This window comes from Petaurus breviceps, unplaced genomic scaffold (assembly GCF_028583685.1).
Source record: "Petaurus breviceps papuanus isolate PSGF00001 unplaced genomic scaffold, PetGlider_PUasm1.0 138, whole genome shotgun sequence".
NCBI classification, from domain to species: Eukaryota; Metazoa; Chordata; class Mammalia; order Diprotodontia; family Petauridae; genus Petaurus; species Petaurus breviceps.
This window is the reverse complement of record NW_027185694.1, coordinates 6,706,634-6,728,787: the sequence shown is the minus strand read 5'-3', so window position 1 is coordinate 6,728,787 and position 22,154 is coordinate 6,706,634. Positions and strand designations below refer to the sequence as shown.

Genomic DNA, 22,154 nt, shown 5'->3' with positions numbered 1-22,154 from the left:
AACAATACTCTATAACAAGTGGGATAATGGATGGGAATAATGGATCATCATCATCATCATCATCATCATCATCATCATCATCATCATCATCATCATCATCATTATCATTTCCTTATGCTTCATTCCAGAGAACAGAACTAGAAGAAATCTCTAGAAGTTTCAAAGAGGGAAATTTAGGTTTGATTTCAATAAATTCTTCTAATGATTAGGATCTAAGGTAGAATGGGCTGCTTCAGGAAGTGGTGTTCTCACCATCTTTGAAGGTCTTCAAGCAAAGGCTACATGGCAACTTGCCAGGAGTGTTGCAAAGAAGATTCTTTTCAGATATGGGTTAGACTAGATGGGCATTGCAGTCACTTCCAACTCTGAAATTTTGATATCTGGTGATTCTGTACAGGTGGTACAAATGAGAGACATTTATTCAATGGTTATCTTATCATTAACATCAGCTGAGCCACAAAATAAGGAGTACACTTATCAAAGGTATTTGCTTCTGTCAAAAAAGGATGCCCAGGGCTTTGATCTTCTTCTGTGAGTTATGGTGACATCACAACCAGTCAACAAAGGACCTAGACCACTGTAAAGAAAAGTAAATAAGATGCAAAACCACTTCAGGGTTTGGTCTCACCACCTACCCCATAAAAATGAAATTCATGAAAGGTGTTTGTATGGACACTCCATTGAACTGACCTGTCAACATTTTAATCAGTGTGATGTGACTGATTTGCTATCTTCATCTAACTATCCCCCACAATAGAAAGCTTATGACATAGAAAAGGCAGGAACATCAACACAGTGAAAGTAAAGTAGCAAACCTCTTGAAGGTTTCATCAAAACGTCAGTGTTACATAAAAATCTTAAATTTGATCTCCATCGCTGAAATGAAAATCCGTAGGAAGAGAAGTGTTATTCTTTAAAAAACTCAATTGCCTGTATGTCACACAATTAGCAGTTCATTTTGTTTGAAAGTATCTCCTACAATCACAAACTTTTCAGACTTCAGGTTAAATGTCATTCCATAGGTAAAGTATCCCACGTAAAAAAATCTTTTAAGAATAATAAAATTTCATTATATTATTTAATAATAAGTACATACATAATGGAAATATATGTATACATACATATGTGTGTATGTACGTTTATATGTATGTGAAATCACTAAAATCACGCTGAAAGCCTGATTGGTAACTAATTTTTAAATTTGATAACTAATTTTAATTTGGTAACTAATATTTTACTCTGATCAAAATAAAGTCAGAAAGTAAGAATCAAGTATAAAATCAAATATAAAGACATTCTATTTTTAGTAATGGTATTAAGTAACCTGGATTAAAGTGAAAAAACAATATTGATATTCAGGAATCAAACAGAATTAAATAGAAATAATATTGAGTTGTGTTGAAATAGAAAGAATGAAAAAAACATTTACTGAGTGCTTACTATGTGTAAAACACAATGCTAAGCACCAGGGATAAAGGAGATAGTTATTATTCTCAATGAGCTCACATTCTTTATTGGGAGATAACACACATACAAGGTTTCAGCTGCAAGTCAGATGGAAAAGTCCCATGGTACTTGGCAGCAAAACAGATGGTGATTCCTTCGTGGATACACATTGTTAGTGGGCATGACCTGGAGGAAAAAGAAGAGGATAATCAAAAGTGTCAGAGACTGCCTAGAGGTCAAGAAGGATGAGGATGGAAAAAAGATATTGGATTTGCCAGTTTAGAGGTCATTGGTAACTTTTTTGGGGGGGGCAATTTCAATTGAATGATGAGATTGAAATCCAGACTATAGAGGGCATTAAGGAGAAAACTGGTAGAAGAGAGATAGAAAGTCAGAGTTGAGAGGAGTGAGTATGGGAGAGGAATTAGTAATTGGACAGTTCAGTCTAGTTCAATGATCCCCTGGACAAGAAGAGAATGATACTTAAGTTCAGGAGTTCAGAAAATGAGTCATGGTGCTGAAACAGAACCTTTGTGTACCTTCCAAGTGGTTTTTGCTTGGGAAAACTATAGTATCTTGAACGTATGATTGTATAGCTTCAGCCACAGGAACCCAAATGTTACCCTAGCTACAGCAATATCTACTATCCCCCAAATCACCTTACCCATTCTGCCTTCCATTTCAGGATAGCTTCATATCATGTCAGCTAAGTTAACCTTCAACTGTAATCACGCCTTTGGTTAGGACTCTATCTTGAAAAGATACTTTCCATTAATTGGTTTGACTCTGAATAAAATATTTATGTGAAACCCCAACTTTTCAATGTATAGTTTCTTCTCTTTTGTCTTAAAGATCCCCAATCCCTAAAAGATTCCCAAGCCATCTTAACCCCAAAACTAATCATGACAGGGATCTTTTTTACTTGTCCCACCATCGTTCTACTCATTTTATATTAATCTCATTTCATGAGACGTTAGTGGAAAACTTTAGCAATTTAATGAAAACAAAGACCTTTAAATCCCCATATTTTAGCTCTCTAATAGTCCATGTCGTCCTCTACTCACCTCAACTTTTCAGTTTGTTTTCTGAACTTCTGAACCTAAGTATCCTTCACTTCTTGTCTAGCTAATTGTTAAGCTGAACTAAACTGTAAACCTATTATGCTATTCCATTCTATAGGAATCAAATACCCCACTAGAATACTCTTTAATTATTTGTTCAACTTTTTAAGACATTCACTAAGTAGTCAATAAACATTTATTAAGCACCTACCACTGGTCAGAACCTGCACTAAAGGCTTTTCTAAATATTTGTAACAACTTAGTCCTATCCTAGTGCCTCTTCAGTCATAATTGTTGAGAGTGATTAACACAGGTCTAGTACCTACCAGTCTCATATTGTTAATAATTTTATATTTATAATATGGGTATCCAAATGCTATTAAGAACTATTCCTTGAGGAAAGAATTGAGAATGCAAAGTTTTAAGAACAAATGTTTGTAATGTTATTGGGATATAAGATCTTCCCGTCCAATAATAGACCTCACATGGAGCCCAGTAAGGGAAGCTTGATTAGGGGAGGCTTTTACTTTGTTACTTTGTAATTAGGCAGTGGGTAATGAGGGTTTTAATGTGTCTGATCCTGAAGAATGGTATATATACTCTGAGGTTAGCATTTTGCTTTGGGGGTTCACTCACTGGAAAGAGTGTACTTGTGATTTGGACAGATTAGACTCTGGTTAGCTGTTAAAGAGCTCCCTGACTTTAAAAAATCCAGATGTTGGTGCTTTTTTTTTCTGGTAACTATGTATGCATTGCCTTGGTCAGACAGTTGGATATGTCTGTGGATCTGTGCTAATTTCTCAGACAGTTAGAAGCCCTGTCTGTTGGTCTTTATTTCTCTGCTTGTATTTTCTCTATTTTCTTTGTTTGGATTTTCTCTGAAGTTAAGGGTGCTGACTTTTCCACTGAACTAATGAATGTAATTTAAAAAGACTGCTGGTCCCTATATTTCCTAGTAAAGCAGATTTAAGAACCTGTGCTAGCAGCCATCCTGGGTATACCAGTGTGGTTGCTGCTACAATGTTAAAAATTGCTTTTGCGTGTTAAATGTTACATGTTTACATGTTAACAAATGTTAAAAATTGTTTTAAGAATTGAAGTGTCTATATTTGCCCCAAAGTAGGCATCCCTTTTTTTTTGTCAGAGAGGCCATCTAATTGAGATGATTTTCCTAATTTTCCTATTACAAATGTTACCCCCACCTGATCAACCCTGAAATTATAGAAGTACATTTTGAATTCAAGTTTGCATGGCCAAAAAAGACCAATGATTATTCTAAATGACCCTGAAAGATAGCCAATAAACAATTTGTAAGAAATTAAGCAGAGTGACAGGAGAAGTGACATTCTAGATGGATGTCTCTGTTACATACATGACTTCCTAAAGTGACCTTTTCACTTAAGTCTCCAAGGACTAAGTCTTTTTTTTTTTAAGCAATCAGGGTTAAGTAACTTGCTCAAGGTTACAAGGCCAGTTATTTCTGGGTGTGATGCTATCTGAGTCCGGATTTGATCCAGGTCATCCCGACACTGGAGGCAGTGCTCTTACTCGCTGAGCCACCTGGCCGCCCCTAACGAAGTCTTTTTTATTAATTTTTTTTTAAATTTGTTTTTAAAACCTTGATTTGCAGATTCTTTCCCTTCTTCCCTCCTCATCCACCCCCAGTGGGAAGACAAGCAATTCAATATAGGTTGTACATGTGTGGTTACACAAAACGTTTACATAGTAGTTATATTGTCAAAGACTAACTATATTTCCCTCCATCCTATCCCACCCCCAACTTATTCTATTTTCTATTTTGACCCTGTCCCTTTTCAAAAGTGTTTACTTCTAACTACCCTCTCCCCCAATCTGCCCTCCCTTCTATCATCCCCCCTCTTATACCCTTCCCCTCTCTTTCCTGTAGGGTATGATACCCAATTTAATGTATTCCCTCCTTAATTTAATGTATTCCCTCCTTAAGCAAAATTCAATGAGAGTAAGGCAGACCCATTCCCTTTCATCTTCCTGCTCTTCCCCTCCATTGTAACAGCTTTTTCTTGCCTCTTTTATATGAGATAATTTAACCTATTCTGTCTCTCCCTTTCTTCTTTGTCCATTACATTCCTCTCTCACCTCTTAGTTTTATTTTTTAGATATCATCCCTTCCCATTCAACCGATTCTGTGCCCTCTCTCTATGTATACATTTACACACACATACACACACTCACATATATATATACACACACACACATAAACCCTCCTATACATAAATGTATGTATTTATACATACACATATACATATATGTGTGTGTGTGTATACATACATATTCCCTTCAACTATCCTCATCCTGAGAAAAGTCTCATGAGTTACAATTATTGTTTTTCCATGTAGGAATGTAAATGGTTCAACTTTAATAAGTTCCTTATGATTTCTTTTTCTTGTTTTCTTTCTCATGCTTCTCTTGCTTCTTATATTTGAAAGTCAAATTTTCTGTTCAGCTCTGGTTTTTTCATGAGGAATGCTTGAAAATTCTCTATTTCATTGAATGACCACATTTTCCCCTGAAGCATTATACTCAGTTTTGCTGGGTAGGTGATTCTTGGTTTTAGTCCTAGCTCCTTTGACCTCCAGAATATCATATTCCAAGCCGTTTGATCCCTTAATTTAGAAGCTGCTAGGTCTTGTGTAATCCTGATTGTGTTTCCACAATTCTCAAATTGTTTCTTCCTGACTGCTTGTAATATTTTTTCCTTGAACTTGGAACTCTGGAATTTGGCTATGATATTCCTAGTCTTTTGGGGATCTTTTTCAAGAGGTGATCAGTGAATTTAAATTTCTATTTTGCCCTCTGGTTCTAGAATATCAGGGCAATTTTCCTTGATAATTTCTCAAAGGACCATTTCTAGGCTCTTTTTTTGATCATGGCTTTCAGGTAATCCAATAATTTTAAAATTATCTCTCCTGGATCTATTTTCCAGGTCAGTGGTTTTTCCCATGAAATATTTCACATTGCCTTCTATTTTTTCATTTGTTTGGATCTGTTTTATCTTGACACCATTTGTTTGGATCTGTTGTATCTTGATTTCTCATAAAGTCATTACCTTCCATTTGCCCCAATCCAATTTTGAAGGAATTATTCTCTTCAGTGAGTTTTTGAAATTCATTTCCCATTTGGCCAATTTGGTTTTTTTTAAGTCATTCTTCTCCTCATTGGCTTTTTGGGTCTCTTTTGTCATTTGAGTTTGTCTATTTTTTAAGGTGTTATTTTCTTTATTTTTTGGGGTCTCCTTTAGCAGGCTGTTGACTTGCTTTTCATGATTCTCTTTCATTATTCTCATTTCTTGTCCCAATTTTTCTTCCACTTCTCTTACTTGATTTTCAAAATCCTGCTTGAACTCCCCCATGGCCCGCAACCAATTCATATTTTTCTTGGAAGCTTTTGATGCAGGAGTTTTGACTTTGTTTTCTACTTCTGGTTCCGTGTTTTGATTCTTTTTCCCCCAAAAGAGGATCTATCGTCTGATTGTGCTTCCTCTGCTTGCTTATCTTGCCAGCCAATTATTATTTGACTTTTGAACTCTTTGCCACAATAGAACTCTGCTTACAGAGTAGTGATAGTGGTTTCCAAAATCACTAGCATTTTCACAGTTGTCAGAGGTCTGAAGAGGGCACCCTTTCTGCAGCCATCACAAACTCTGGCATCCTGGCCACACACCCCAGGACCACCACCCAAAACTGTGTCCCAGATCCAAGCAGGTCAAAGCAAGAGCGATTAACCTCTGAATGGTCTCTTGTTCCACCTACGATCTGCAGGCCAGGAATTCCAGAGGCGGCCATACAGCTGTGGCTGCTGCACCTCCATCACTTGTTGCCCCAGGGGTGGAGGCAGGAGCCAGACTCTTCTGTTGCTGGTTCTAACAGAGTTCCCTACTGACCTTTTACTTTCTCTTTGGAGTTTATGTGTTGAGAAATCTGGAAACTACCGCTGGTGATTCACTCTCCTGAAGTCTGCTCTGGCTGGTCTGTGCCTCTGCTTGGGGCCCACACAGCTCACATGGGGCTGTGCTCAGCTCAGAGCCTGGTGTGAAAAATCCTGCCTGTCGGCCTGCTGGGCTGCCTTCAGTGGGAGATTTGTTTTTCTCTGTCACTCTGTGGGTTCTGTAGCTCTAAAGTTTGTTTAGAGTCATATTTCACAGGTATTGGAGGTGGTTGGTGCAGGAGCATAAGCAAGTTCCTGCTTTTACTCTGCCATCTTGACTCCCAAAGACTAAGTCTTAAACAATTGTCTCATCAAATCTTCAGCCTGAGCTATCTCAGAATTGTCTTATCATTGTAGGTTTTCCTGTGCAAAAAAAGTGAACCCTTGTTTTTAGGGATAATACCAAAAATAGCCATAGCATGAGACTTACCCATGTGATATCTAAAACAGACATAACATACGACTGCTATAGTAGCCATTTTTCTATGGAGCAAAAGAATTGGAGAAACACACAGACATACAACTATCCTGGAAGTTTCCTGGGAAACTCATAAAATGCAATCATACCCTTCCTGAACTCTGGAAGATTGTGAGGGTCTGAATCTTTGTCTACCTTTCCCTGACATAGCTTACACATAACAAATCTCAGCTACCAATAGACCCACTGTCTCTCCCTGTTAAGGTGCTAATAGAAAGTTACTATGAGGTTTGCTTTTTCCTCATTGCCACCGCCCCCAACCAGATGCATGAATTTTCTCTACAACATCACCTACAAGGCATCATGGAATCTCTTCTTGACTAATTACAGTTATGTAAAAGTCAACTACTTTTCAAAGAAACCCATTTCATTTTCAGTTCTGGTGGTACAGCACCCATTCTGGATGAGGCTTCCAATTTGCTCTAGCATTTATGGATCTGGTTTCCAGAGGACACCTGCTGCCTTAGGTTGTAGGAGTAACCCTGTGCGTCTACACTCCAAACACTCTATCTCACAAGCCTCCAAAATGTGTTTCCTATTAACAATCAACCTGTAGACACAAGTAGTTCTTAGCAAAGGCATTCTCTAAGATGGTGGCATAACAAGAACAATAGCTACAAAACATTCCACCCTTAAACCTTATGCACACCCTCCCTTTAATGAACATAACATTTATGAGAAGAATGGGCAAACACTTCTAATACAATGAAAGCGGGACAGAAATGTAGGGAGCACACATCACCAAGGCAACCAACTTCTTTACTGATGCATGTAAAAATCATTTTTCCTCAAGTGAAGTCAAGTTAACTAGTATCTATTAAGCAATTACTACATGTAATATGCTGGGAATACAAATATAAACAGAAAAAAAGACAGTCCTTGCTATTAAGAAGCTTACATTCAAATGGGAGACAATAACAAATAAAAGGAAGGAAGTTGAAAACAAACAAAAGGGTACACACTCAGGTTTATGGTAGTAAAAGTCTGGAGAGTTCATCCTGGAGAGGAATGAAGACCTGGCTGGCCTGGATATCCTTCCTAAAATGGATCCAGCTAGAGGAATAGGCCATAGAGAGGAAGGTACTTCCATTGTGAGAAATCCAGGCATGCAATGAACTTCCAAGGTGAAGAAGTTTCTGTGGCCTGCAATGTAGAGTAAATCCAGAGAGGCAGGAAGTCCTTAAAAACTCCCATTGTTTGCTCAGTTGGAATTCCAGAGTCTGCTCCTCTCCATAGCTTGACTCATAATTGCCAGGGCTAATTCCATTCCAAACCCAGCTCACTTTTCTGTTGCCAGAGTTTCTGATTCTCAGACTCAATTCCTTCCTCAGATAAAAGGCTCTATGCATTTGTGTCTGGCTAGAACTCTTCTTCAATGGTGCCTCCAACTATCTAGGACTCAGACTGGGTGGAATGTGTCCTTCTGTGTGAGTAGCCCAGTTGTTAGATACCTTGGAAAGAAAAAGAAATCTTCTCTGCCCAATTGTCTCTTCTATAGTCAACTATTGGCCTGCACTCACCGGAACTCTGCTGAGAGCTTGGCAATTTAAAGCCCCCAAAAGTATATCCCATTTTCAGCCTAGACAATGGAACTGTCCCTTCTGATTCACTCAGAGAAAGACATTCATACTGCATTAAGAAACCACGGGATGTTAACACCTTAATAATGCACAAACACCTCAACACCTGTTATTATATCAATTAAAATGAAGGATAATGTTGGGGAGAAGAAATAAATTTCCCCTTATACTAAGATTTTCCTTTTGTTAAACTTTATTGCCTCCCTATAACTTCCCTTTACTATGATTAGGTCTACTTTCTGGGGCCAAGAAGAATGTTTTTAATAGGAGAGGATAAGATTGAGTCCTCACATTTCACTTCATTTTTTTTTAATTACCATTGATTTTAGTTTCATTCCAGCCATAATCATGCAATGAACTACTGGCCCATATGACCAGGATATAAATACTATATGTCCTCCCACAACTTCTATTTAGCTTTCATATTATTCTGTATCAGGGGAAGGAGGATTGGGTCATTCTATCTTCTTTTAACTAGGTAAAATATTAATGGAATTTGGTGACAGTCATAATGTAAAGTGATTCTTATTTAAGTGTGGGTTGGATTAGAAGAATGCTGAGATTGGTTTCAGTTTGAGATTCTGTGCTTCTGTGGAAAATAAGGGAAGGATTATTTCTGGGAAATGTTGATGGGGTCAGTTCAATGCCGATGGTCATAATGACTTAAACAGATAAAGATTATAAGTTTCTTCCATCCAAACACTCCATAGTGTGGAGGTCACCCCAGTCTCCCCCAAGCTATTATCATCTTAATATATGATCTGGAAAGTTTTGGATACTGGGTCAGTAATAGGTACAACATCTTTTTTTTTTTTTGAAACCCAGGCTAGCTATGTTCAATGAGGGCTAGGGATCACCCAATGAAAATTCTATGGGTCAAAGCAAGTCACTTAGAATGGCTAATAAGACGTGGAGGGTTTGTTGTCATTGGCATTGAGGCCAAGAGTGCTGACATTGATGTAAACTCAGATTGATGAATCACTGAAATATTTCATGTTTGCTATGTCCTCATTATTGAGAAACTCCCCACCTCCTGGTTTCTAATCAGACTTCTGTGATGGATAGCTCAAACTTCTCTCCCAGGGGAATCCTTGTAATAAGTAGTAGCCACATTTTTGGACATTTACTCCATAACAATATCCCTGAGGCTTTTTAGGTTCCATCCTTGAGAATTTACCTTTCTACTCTTTTCCTTCTGATTTATTCCAAGGGGATAATTTTATCTGTTTGAAGACAGAGACCTTTTCATTCTGCATATGAATATCTCCAGATTGTCCATGGAATTTACAAGGAGCCTGAGATTAGATCAACTTGAACTTCTAGCTATCACACAGAGTACTTTCTTGTGGCCATTATCCTCTTCCTCATTTCTTAAATGACCTTAATTTTTCCCTTTCTTTCTTCTGCTGTTGTTATTGACTGAAGGACAGGGAGATAAAAAAAAATCCATTAAAAAAAAAAAAACCCAAAACAAAACACCCAAACAGTTGCTTGTCAAACATCAGTGTTTGTATTTTTGACTGTTTGGAAATTAATTAAGAGATGTTGATTTAAAAGTGCTTTTTCTCCCCTTCGTTTTTTAAATATTTAAACAATTTTTGCCCATTTCTTTTTATTTCTCCTTTCTCTCTGTTTGTAATAAGATTAATTATGTGTGGTGCGCCACTGCTTATCCCCATGAAAGAAAATCTAAAACGAGGGATTTCAGCTTCAAGAAGGCTATTTTGTCCTGTTTCCGATGTTCTAAAGGGATTAATTTACCATATCGTATAGCCCTGGAAGGCTGTGATAATTGAAAACATCCATATTCATTGCATGTTCAAAGGGATCTGTCTGACTTTGTAATGTAAAAAGTGCATTTTTAACCTGAACGGGGACCTGCATCTGGTATTGCTTAATCCTATTAGTGCGACAGTTCCAAAGCTTTAGTGTATAATCATTAGCTCGTGTTAATCCTCAGACATGCCTCCAGCTTCAGCCTGTCAGAAGGAATCCCTGCAGGGAAAATGTGGAGGTGCTGATAGCACAACACCAACTAATCTTATCTTAAATGCTAGCAGCAGCCACTATCTGTGATAGCCAGGGAATTAAAAACAAATTTTTTATGGGTATTGGATAGCATTTCCCCTCCTTCCCCCCATTCCTAGTCTCTCTCTCTCTCTCAACTCTTCTACCTTGCCCTAGTTTCTCTCAATTCTTTGTTAGGATGCTGCCAGTGATGATTGTACCAGGGTGAATATAGCAAGGGGTGAGAAGGACTGGAGATATTTACTGTTCTGTATGAGGGGAGGCCGGGGCAGCAAACCATCAGTGAAGACATTTAGGGTGCTTGCCAGTCTGTCTTTTTTTATATCAGGAATTCAAGCCAATCATCTGTGATCTGTGCAGTTTGGGATCAGGATGTAGCATGTTGGAATTTGAATTGGAGTTCTTCTCTTCTAAAACTGTGACCTCTAGATATCCACAAATCTGTGTTCCTTGCTCAGGTTCAAATAGGGACAGAAGGCCCTAAAACATGTTAGCTAGTGCAAGCTGTGATAATAAATAGGAGAGGATTGGGGGAGTTTGGGTCTGGGAACAGGAAGAAGGCTGTAAATTGTAGAAGAAAAGGTTAGTAGAGAGCATTTAAAGGTATATTTTGAAGGTCAGAAAGGCATATGTTATAAGAAACTTCATCCATGGAAATTAACCCTTTGCTTTTTGGATAGAATCAGGACATCAAAAAGGAGTGAAGAGAGTGAAAGGGAAGATAAAAACCTCACTGTCCAATATATGATTGAATGTCATTTCTTAATGTTATTCATGTGTCTTGAGGGTACACTTTTGTTCAAAAGAAATGTGTCATACAATATATAATAGCAAACAATTTTGTCAAGACAATATATACTTACACAGGAATATAGGAGCATGAGGGTAGAGAGTACAGTAGAAATCATTTGGATAAGAATAAAAGGAGAGAGAAACAAATATGTTATTTTTATAGAAGAATGTAGAAGACTGACTAGTCAGATGGAGGAAAGGGATGATACATATTTAGTACTTCGTTACTTTGATAGAATGACAGAATTCATGTTTTACTGGCATAGTTTTTGAGAAGACACTGTAATAATCATGCCATGCAAACCACCTGACTGGTACATTTATTTTTTAAATAGGACCTGTGATTTCATTGGTGTAAGGAATTCTTAGGGAAGAGATACTCTATTAAGACACAATAGCAACTACTTCCCACCTTATCAACTTAGGGAGTTGCATGATCCACTGTGAGTCTCAGTCACTCAATAAACATTTATTAAGTATGTGCCATGTGCCAGACACTGAGCTAAGGGATCAGAATACAGAAAAGGCAAAAGATTTCCTTTACCCTCAAAGATCTTAAAGAATAACAACATTAGAAGGACTAGGTAATATTAATTGATGAGAAATTTTCTTGGTCCTTCGAGGTAGTTTTAAATTTTCATCTTTTTAGTATAGTGATTTGACCAGGGATTCACAGTATTTATTAGAGGTGAGACAGAAATCCAGGTTTTCCTCACTCCAAGACTAACTGTCTGTACTCTATGTAGATCAAAAAACAGTTATGAAGGTGGATAAAATAGGGATAGACATCTTCAACTATCTAAACACCAACTAGAAGTCTCATTCCTTTAAAATTTAAAATTAATTAATTGAATTTTTCCCCCAGTTATATGTAAAAACAATTTTCAACATTTCTTTTCAAAACTTCAAGTTCCAAATTCTCTCCTTCTCCCCTCCTAACCTACACCCCCCCATTGAGAAGGCAAGCAGCTCAACATAGACCACACATGTGCAGTTATACAAAACATATCCACAAAAGCCATGATGTGAAAGAAAACAGACAAAAAAAAAACTCCTCCAGAAAAATACAGAAAGCAAAAAAAAGAAGTTTTAATCTGTATTCAGAGACCATCAATTATTTTTCTGGGGATAGATAGCTTTTTCATCTTAAGTCCTTCACAGTTGTCTTGGATCATTGTATTGCTGAGAATAGCTAAGTCACTCAACTGATCATCTTCTAATAATACTGTTACTTTTGTATGCAATACACTTCACTTTGCATCAGCTCACACAAGTCTTTCCAGGTTTTTTGAAAGCAATCTGCTCATCATTTCTTATAGTACAATAGTATTCTATCATAATCACATATCATAACTTGTTCAGCCATTCCCCAATTAATGAGCATCCCCTCAATTTCAATTCTTTGCCATAAGAAAAGAGCAGCTATAAATATTTTATCACATATAGGTCCTTTTCCTTTTTTAAATTCTCTTTTAGGATACAGGCCTAGCAGTGTTATTGCTAGGGCAAAGGGTATGCATAGTTTTACAGCCCTTTGGGTATACTTCCAAATTGCTCTACAGAATGGTTGGATCAGTTCACGACTCTACCAACAGTGAATTAATGTCTTATTTTCCTCACATCCCCTCGAACATTTGCCTTTTTCCTTTTCTGTCCTATTAGCCAATCTAATAGGTATGAGGTAGTATCTCAGATTTTTTTAAAATTTGTATTTCTCTAATCAATAGTGAGTTAAAGTACTTTTTATATGGCTATAGATAGCTTTGATTATTTCATCTGAAAATTGATCATATCTTTTGATCATTTATCACTTGGAGAATGTTTCTTATTTTTATAATTTTGACTCATTTCTCTATATATTTGAGAAATGAGGACTTTATCAGAGAAACTTGCTTCAAATTCTTTTCACAGTTACTATTGCTAACTGTATCTCCCTCCATCCTATGCCCCCATTTATTATATTCTATCTCTCCTTTTACCCCGTCCCTCCTCAAAAGTATTGTGCTTCTGACTACCTCCTCCCCCAATTTGCTTTCCCCTCTATCATCCCCTCTCCTCTTATCCCTTTCCCCTCTTAATTTCCTGTAAGGTAAGCTAGATTTCTATACCCAATTGTGTGTCTAGGCTCTTTGAGCCAATTTTGAGGAGAGTAAGGTTCACTTACCTCATCCTCTTTCCCTTTACTGTAAAAGTTTTTTTCCTTGCCTCTTTTATGAGAAATAATTTATGCCATTTTATCTCTCCCTTTCTCTTTCTCCTAGTATATTCCTCTTTAACCCCTTAATTTTTTTTAGATATCATCTCTTCATATTCAACTCATGCTGTATCCTTTGTCCATATATACTCCTTCTACCTGCCCTAATAATGAGAAAGGTCTTATGAGTTACAAATATCATCTTCCCATGTAGGAATGTAAACAGTTTAACTTTATTAAGCCCCTTATGATTTTCCTTTCCTGTTTCTCTTTTTATATTTTTCTTGATTCTTGTATATGAAAACTAAATTTCTATCCAGATCTGGTCTTTTCATCAAGAATTGCTTGAAAGTCCACTATCTTATTGAATGTCCATTTCCCTCCCCTGAAGGATTATACTCAATTTTGCTGGGTGGATGATTCTTGGTTGTAACGCTAGTTCCTTTGTCCTCTGGATTATCACATTCCAAGCCCTCTAAGACTGTAAGGTAGAAGGTGCTAAATCTTGTGTTATCCTGACTGTGGCCCCATCATACTTGAATTGTTCCTTTTTTGGCTGCTTTCAATATTCTCTCCTTGATATGGAAGTTCTGAAATTTTCTATAACATACCTGGCAGTTTTCATTTTGTGTTCTCTTTCAGTAGGTAATTGGTGAATTCTTTCAGTTTCTACTTTACTCTCTGATTCTAGAATGTCAGGGCAATTTTCCTTGATAAGTTCTTAAAAGATGATGTCTAGGCTCTGTTTTTGATCATGGCTTTCAGGTAGTCCAACAATTTTTAAATTATCTCTCCTAGATCTATTTTTAGGTCAGTTATTTTTTTAATATTATATTTCATATTGGTTTAATTTTTTCATTCTTTTGGTTTTGTTTTATTTTTAAATTTCTCATAAAGTCATTGGCTTCCACTTTCTCCATTCTAATTTTTGAGGAATTATTTTCTTCAGTAAGCTTTTGGACCTCCTTTTCCATTTGGCCAGTTCTTCTTTTTAAGGCATTCTTCTCCCCATTGGCTTTTTAGACCTTTTTTGTACCATTTAGCCTAGTCTGTTTTATAAGTTATTATTTTCTTCAGTATTTTTTGTGTGTCTCCCTTACCAAACTGTTGACTCATTTTTCATTATTTTCTTGCATCACCTCATTTCTCTTCCAAATTTTTCCTCTACTTCTCTTACTTGATTTTCAAAATCGTTTTTGATCTCTTCCATGACCTGAGACCAATTCATATTTTTCTTAGAGGCTTTGGATGTAGGAGTTTTGACTTTGCTGTCTTCTTCTCAGTGTGTATTTTGATCTTCCTTGTCACCATAGTAACTGTCTCTAGTCAAAGTTTTTTTTTCTGTTGTTTGTTCCTTTTCCCAGCCTATTATTTGACTTTTAAGTGTGTGTTAAAATGGGATTCCACTTCCAAGGTGGAGGGTACACTGTCCCAAGCTCCAGGGGCTTTGTACATCTATTTTCAGAGACATTTCCAGGCACCTGTAAGTTTTCAGTTCTGCTGATATGACCTAAGGAGAGGTGTATTTACTCCTTTCCTGGTCCATGCTCTGGTTTGTGAGTGATTACAAGCAGTCTTTCCTGCTCTGGAATTGTGAAGAGGGTCTCCCCTCCACTGTGACTGTCAGCTCTGGTATACCAGTGCTCCTCCTTGCTCTGGGCCTTCCACCCAGGACTGTGACCTAGATCTGAGTATGGGCAAAGTAATCGAATACTGCCTCAGTGCTAGTAAAAAATCTCTGTAATCTCCTCCTGACCAGTTGTTCATCCCCCTTACCTCTGTAAGAGGATGGAGAGCTTCAGAAGCAGCAGCTGCTGCTGCTGATTCAGTCTCCCCAAGACCTGCTCCTGGTTTCTGAGGGCTGGGGCTCTATTGGCACCCACACTGGACTGCAATGCACTCTCACCCAGGTGTGACAGCCCCTTCCCACTGACTTTCAAATTTGTCTTTGGCGTCTGTGGGCTGAGAGGTCTGGAAACCACCATTACTGCCAATGATTCAGTGTCTCCAAGGCATGATCCTGGTTTACTGGGGCTTGGTCTATGGTGGTGGGGCTTGTGCTAGAAAGCACTCTTCTCTCACCCTAGTGCCACAGACTTTTCCTACTGGCTTTCCAAGTTCTCTTGGGCTAGACATTTGTGGGTTCTGCTGCTATAAAGTTTGATTAGAGCCATTTTTAAAGGTATTTGGAGGGTCTGGGGGGAGATCTAAGGTGAGTCCCTAACTTTTCTCCATCCTCTTATCTCTGAAAAATCTGAGAAATTCTTGATGTGATTTACTAATAATTTCACCCCTTCAGAAGGTAGAAAAGTCAATCAAAAACATTTTTCAACCAGTTTTGCATTCCTTTTTGTTCAGTCACTTCAGTCATGTCTAACTTTTCATGACCCCATTTGGGGTTTTCTTGGCAAAGATACTGAAATGATTTGCCATTTCCTTCTCTAGCTCATTATGCAGATTAGGAAAATGAGGCAAATAGGGTTAAGTGAGTTGTCCAGGGTCACACATCTAGTAAGTGTCTGAGTTCAGGTTTGAACTCACAAAGATGAGTCTTCCTGACTCCAAGCCTGACACTCTATCTGCTGAACCAACTAGCCATCTCATTTTGTCAGGGACTGTGCTAAATAGAGATAGAATTGCTATACATGCATTGCAGTGAAGGCAAAGACAGTGTACATCAAATGAGAAAATTTGACTAACAGATCAACATGCTAAAATCAACTGCCATCAATGTTGGTCTTGAGGAAATGGGTCAAAAAGAACATGTAAAGAACATATCTTTTAAATATTGAACACAATGTCTCAAAACAGTCAGAATATATTGCAGCATTAAGTGGATACATTGCATTGGTGGCAGATTATTGTGACCATATCAAGTATCAGAGTAGCTTCTGCAAATAAGGAGGTATTGATAAAGGAATTCCCTCCATCATTAGTATCAAGGAAGTTCTTGATCACATTGATGAGTTTCCAGTAAACTTGAAATTTCAGGGCATGCCTCTGTTTAGAAGCATCTATGCTATAGCTCCGATGGATTGTCCACCTGCCAATTGGTGTTTTTCTGAGAGGATGGAGGGAATTCATGATGATTGGCTGAACAAAGCTTTTGTGAGAGGGGCTGCCCTCTCCATGGTCTATAAAAGCAAGCTGATTTTACCTTTTCTTTTGTATCTTCTTCCTGAGTGCAGCATGGGGGAAATTTTACACCAAAGGAAATTAAAGAAAACTTGTAGCTATAGCATTAGAAAAGACATCCTTCAACTCTCAGGGGTGTTGCTAGAATCCTTATGTGATAAAGCCAAGCTCTGGGGTCTGACTCATCAGAGCAAGTGGAAATTGGGATAGTCACCCTAGATCATGTGCTACATTAGTGATTTACACTTCTCTTATTAATGATTAGTATTTCATATGAATGTTAATAATGTATGTTTTTTCTTTGAGAACTGTTTTATTCATATTCTTTGACCACTGGCACATGTCTCTTTTTCATATATATTTGTGTTAGCTTCCTGTATTTCTTGGATATCAGAGCCTTATTTGAGTTAAAGATCATTTCCTTAATTGACAACTTCCCTTCTTATTCTAGCTGCATTGATTTTGATAGTGTAAAGGTATTTCATTTTCATACAATTGAAGATATCTTTTATGATAATCCCTGTCTTTTGTTTAGTCAAGAATTCTCCAAAAAACAAAAAAAAACCCAACAACAAAAAACCCCCAAACAAACAAACAAAAAAGAATTCTCGTATTTATTTCTCGTATATGTGTGTGTGTGTGTGTATTCATATATGTCCATATATTCAGATCCTCTTCTATTTTTTAATGGTACAATTTTAAAATATTGAGGTCATGTGTCTATTTTGTGCTTATCTTGACATTTGGTGTAAGATGTTCTAAAAACTAATTTATGTCAAACTGCTTTTCAGTTTTTTCTACTATTTTTTTTAGTCAAAAAGGCAGTTTCTCTTCAATTAATTTATATTATTAAGTTTGTCAAGCACTTTAGTTAATAATTTTGATTTAAAAAATTATTTCTTATTTAATCTGACCCACTAATATAATTCTGTATTTTTAACTAGGACCAAATCATTTTGATAATGACTACTTTGTAATATAATTTGAAATGCTATTTCCCTCCTTCTTTTTACTACTCCCTCCCCATTATTTCCCATGAGCTTCTAGAACTTCAGCTTCTCCAAATCACATTTTTTTTTGGGTCTGGTTCTATAAAGTATCCTCTTGGTAGTTTGATTAATATAGCATTAAATATTTAAATTAGTTAGGTGGTATCATCTTTTTATTATATTGGCACTGAACAATCAACAATTCCAATTATTTTTAATTCTTTATTTCTTTTAAGACAGTTTCACAATTGTTTTTCTGGATGTCTTAAAAATGTCTTGGTAGGGTGGCCAGGTAGCACAGTGAGTAAGAGCACCGGCTCCAGTGTCAGAACGACCTGGAGATCGAATCCCGGGCTCAGACACTTAGCACCCACCCAGAAACACCTGGCCGTGTAACCTTGAGCAAGTTACTTAACCCCAATTGCTTAGGGGCGGCCAGGTGGCTCAGCGAGTAAGAGCACTGGCTCCAGTGTCGGGATGACCTGGATCAAATCCGGTCTCAGATACTTAGCACCACACCCAGAAATAACTGGCTGTGTAACCTTGAGCAAGTTACTTAACCCCGATTGCTTTAAAAAAAATGCTTTGGTAATTGATTCATATGAATTTCATGCATTTAATAGTTTTTTTTGACTAGTCTTCTCTTTCTGTTTTTTCCTCCTAGATTTTGTTGCGATATAGGGATGATGTTGAATTTTTATGGATTCATTTTATGTCCTGATATAATACTGAAGCTATTGTCTCAATTTATTTCTTTACTGATTCTCTCAGGTTTTTAAGTAAATTGTCATATCAGATGCTTATGTTTATGACTGTGATTTATTTTTTTCTTACTGCTATTGCTAGCTGTTTTATAAAAGCCATGTTAAATAATAATTGAGGGGGAGTAGGCATCCTTCCTTTACTCCTTTATTTATTGGGAAAGCTTCTAGTGTTGCCCCATTGTGAATAATGTTAGATTTTTGTTTTAGATATGTGCATGTACATGTCTTTTCACAAATCCTCTTTAATGGATCCACCAGATGTAATCGAGTTTTCTTTTGATTCATTTCATATTTTGTAGATAATTACATATTCAAGTTGCACTTTGTTAACCATACTTTATATATACCATTAACCCACTTCATTTTCTGCTCATAAATGTTTTGATGTCTCTCATACCATTACTCACATTCCAGTCTTGGATGATATATGGTACAGGTTAGTTATACCCACCATGCATTTTTCCACTGTGCTGAGCAACATTGAACTGTGATAATTATCATTATAGTATTTAATGATTCACACCATATCCCATCACCTGGAGAATACCAGTTATTACAAAATCCATATTTTTGTGAAAACGAGTAGTTTGGAAACATTGGAATTGAGGCATAACTTTCCAAATGCAATACAGTCTGTTCTCATACATGTAGTTCATTACCCATCTGTAGTTCTTACCTAAAATATATAGCACATACTGATGAACCAATTCAATGAGCTGCTACTCAAAGTGCACATTGTAAGAATATTACTGGGAAGTTCCATTTGTGTCTTTAATGGAATTAGCAGATAATCATTTGCAAATAGGAACATCTATATGACCTCCGAGTCAGTACTGAATCCTTCTATTTAGCTTCTGCTGTTCATTCTCCCTGGCAAACGTGCAATACCTTGGTAAATATACTATTATCTCAAGGCCCATTTACCTAAGGCTCCCCTTGATGGGAGGATGGCAATAGGTTATACAGGGACTCTGATCAAGATCAATGACCAGAATCCCTGCAATGCAGTCTAGAAGGAATTCAGTAGACCTAAGCAATCTTGAAGTCAGGATTGTAAAAGTTTATTGTTACGCTTTAGCAGGCAGGGGTTCTTAGGGAACCTGCAAGTTTATTGTTACACTTTATAGTGGGCAGGGGTTCTTAGGGAACCTGCAAACTTAAAGAAGTCATAGGTATAGTTTTTAGGGAGTCAGGACAGTAAATCAGATGTCAATTATGCTAACTAGGTGAGTAAGGGTGGGATTAGGGAGGAGTTAAGAAGTGGTCAGTACTTAAAGGAACATGCACTTTTAATATCAACTGCACAGGAGTATTGCCCATGATTCACTGGGAAATAGCCCAAAGTGGGGCTACCCGGAGGTGTGGTTTTAGGCTTGAAATGTCACTAAGGCAGCTAGCGGTCAGGGCTGACTGAGAAGTGCCTAGTCGGCCACCCATCAGTGTCATGTCTGACAAGATAGATGCTGGGAACCAAGGCCAACAGAGACCCAGCATGTGCATAACTGGCCAAGGAGCCAACCTACAGACAGTGCACTGAAGGATTCACAGATGCAGTTAGCCACCACACCAAGGGGAAACAATACCTGCCCAAGCCAAAATGTACACAGATGGTCCAGTGAAGGACCCATAGGTGCAGCCTGTCACTGCTCCAAGCAGAGACAAACAGCCCATGAACCACTCCTAGGCAGAACGCTGGTAGGGGGAAGGGGCAGAGTCAATGCTCTGAGGCTAGGGAGGGGAAAATGTGATTTTACAGACTGATTTTACAAACTGATATTACAAATATAGATTCCAAGTACCCCATCACCCTCATTGGTGGAGATAAGTACTCAATACTTTATACCTATGTAAGGGTCACAGTTGGTAGGAGGAGCCTGAGTGACTTCTGACTTCCAGGTTCAAGAAGGCAATTCTCATTGCATATTCTTTTCAGGGAGAAATCTTTGAAGGAAGAGGATTCACATATAACCTATATGGACAACACACACACACATACTAATGCACACATACCATATATATATATATATATATTAGTATTTTTGATCCATTCTTTGGAGTTGATACTCAGTAGGTCATGAATAAAGATATTTCTACAGTAATATTTGTCATGGGATATTCTGTGATCTTGTCATAAGTGTGATAGATACCTGTAGATAGCTATAAGCAGGTTTATATACATTATGAGAGAAGAAGCAAGCCTTATGAAGCAGATAGAATTTCAAGGGCCAAATCTGGGCTTTGTAATAGAGAGCTTCTATAAGCAATGTGGAATTTGAGGAATGCAGGTCAATACTCACAGGCATCAAGATAATAAAGGTTTCTTTCTTTCAAACAAAATGGAATATTTTGTACTGGTGACATAGTAATCTCAATGGAAATACAAAAATACCCACCCTTTATTAAACACCTACTGTATGAAAGGCACTATAAGTGCCAGGGATACAAAAAGAGTCAAAAAAGCAATCCCTATCCTCTTGGAACATAGAATCTAAAGTTCCTGGTACAGTCCTGGCACGTAGGTTTGTTGATTGACTGATTGATATATTCTTCCCCTTTCCCTTACCCAATAAGACATTTCTTGGAATAAAAATAAAAAAAAATTAAAAAGGAGATTAGTAAAACTAACAAGCATTATCTCTCAATTTGGCAGTATGTGTTCCATATCCATAGCCTCCCACTTCTTCAAAGAAGGAAGAGAGGTAGTGCTTTGATATTTATAAAGCAATTGGTACAACCTGCTGAGCTTCTGCTCTGCTGGCATAGCCTTTTAGAACCCAGGATTACTTTCAAGATGCAATGAGGCAGCATTATTTGACTTTTATATGTTTAGTATTAATCCTCTGTTTTCCACCTTCATTTCCATACGTACATGTCTTTTTCAATGATAGTTTAAAGAGCAGATTGTGATCATTAAGTTATCAGTCTCTCTTGTTCTTTCGGGCTTTGGAGAGGACTATTTCTGAGGAGAGAGACAGAGAAGCTGAGATGAGACCTACAGAGAGAATCAGTAAAGAAAAAGGATATGCTATTGTCTTCATTAAGCTGATAGCTTTGTAAGAACTCTGCCTCTAGGTGCTTTGGGAAGTAGGAGGGAGGAACACCCAAACACTGTACCTCTCTTTCAAGACTTTTTAACATTATTTTCTTGTTGATTTTTTTGACTGAACCAATAAGGCCCCTTGATTTTCTTTGACCATGTCAAGATAACTCGTTTAAAGAAGCTTCTAATACCAAATCTCAGCTGTCTAATAAGCGAAATTAAATTGTTAAAGCTTTTAGAATTATAGACTCCAATAGTTAAAAAAAAAGGATCTCAGGAGGTTGTATAGTCTAGTCAGGACTTTAGACTTTGACCATTGAAGATAAGTGGCTGCCTATTTTCTCTTAAAGCTCCTACCAGGAGTGGATATCTGAGTATTTCTTTCTGTAGCCTGTAGCAATCACTGCTTAATCACCTTTACTACTCTTTCCTTCTTCATCAAGCCTTAAGTACATCTAATTTGTTTACTTTTTACCTCTAATTCAGTCTTCTATGGTGATGGATAATTGCTGGTTCTGCCCTTGGTCCCTTTGGTTGTCCTCATAAGGGAAGAAAAATGGAAAGAGTAAAAGAATATAAGCCCCCTAAAAGCAAAGTCTGCTTTGGTATTGCCTTTGTGTCCCCAGTGTCTCGTAAAATACCTGGCATGCTTGTTGCTGTTCAGTCATTTCAGTCATGTCTGAC

The 22,154-nt window shown here is 37.4% G+C and overlaps 1 long non-coding RNA gene across 1 annotated transcript in view; it reads left to right on the top strand.

Annotated features, from left to right (window-relative positions):
• LOC138143252 (uncharacterized) overlaps window positions 1-22,154 on the top strand; it is a 337,288-nt gene that overhangs the window by 292,556 nt on the left and 22,578 nt on the right. The window lies entirely within an intron of this gene.